This window comes from Nanorana parkeri, unplaced genomic scaffold (genome assembly GCF_000935625.1).
Source record: "Nanorana parkeri isolate BGI_ZX_2015 unplaced genomic scaffold, ASM93562v1 scaffold3749, whole genome shotgun sequence".
Classification (NCBI taxonomy): domain Eukaryota; kingdom Metazoa; phylum Chordata; class Amphibia; order Anura; family Dicroglossidae; genus Nanorana; species Nanorana parkeri.
In genome coordinates this window covers 3496-4288 of record NW_017310017.1, presented here as the reverse complement: position 1 = coordinate 4288, position 793 = coordinate 3496, and the positions used below count along the sequence as shown (strand labels likewise).

Sequence of the window (793 nt, the reverse complement as noted above, 5' to 3'; positions counted from 1 at the left end):
GGGTCATTACTTGCCGCACGGCTTCCTGATTGCACGGGAAGCTGGCTCCATGTTCCCCCTACGGCACTGCCAGTCAGAGGAAATTTTCATCTGGCTGTAAGTTCCAATATCGGGGAAGGTGTCGAGGCATTTGGGTGAGTACGAGTACTTGCCCAAATACTCTGTATCGCACTGATAGTAGTATCGGTGCACCCCTAATCAAAACATATTTGACTGTGCTAAATAGCGCTTCTCACTGGTCAGCGCAGTCATCTGACCACGTTGACCAATGAGTGCTTGCAATTTGCCAGAGAAATTCAAAATGCATAGGGGAGGACTGTGCTGGACAGCAGTACGGGGGACAGATAGTACACCCATACTGGCGGAGGGGAGGGATTGTTCGCCGAAAGGTAAGTATAGACAGGGAGGTGGCGGTTTGGGAGAGACGGGCCAGATTTCGTTGGGTAATTTTTATTTTCCCATATTACCTGGGGAAAAAAGGAACTTACCCTTTAATAATTACCGATACTTTTTCTTAGTCGCCGGGAGTCTGTTTAAACAGCCCCGATGCTGGCGACGTACACTGTACGTCGTCAGTCACGAAGGGGTTAATGCACATTGTGTGTGTGTAAGAGAATTCTGGCTACCACCATGGAATGGCGGCTGCAATCTCAAAGCACATGCAGAATGTCCTACGCATGCGTTTATTTGCACGCAGATGGCTGGGGCAGCAGGGTTTCATTTTTTTAACATTTTTTTAATGTATATTTTAAACTTTTTTTACTTCTTTCTTTTTTTTTTTTTTTTTTTTTTT

The 793-nt window shown here is 45.6% G+C and overlaps 1 protein-coding gene across 1 annotated transcript in view; it reads left to right on the top strand.

The window, feature by feature from the left end:
* The window catches only part of LOC108803456 (transcriptional repressor CTCF-like), a gene marked incomplete at its 3' end in the record, with an annotated part of 16928 nt that overhangs the window by 13001 nt on the left and 3134 nt on the right, over positions 1-793 (top strand). The window lies entirely within an intron of this gene.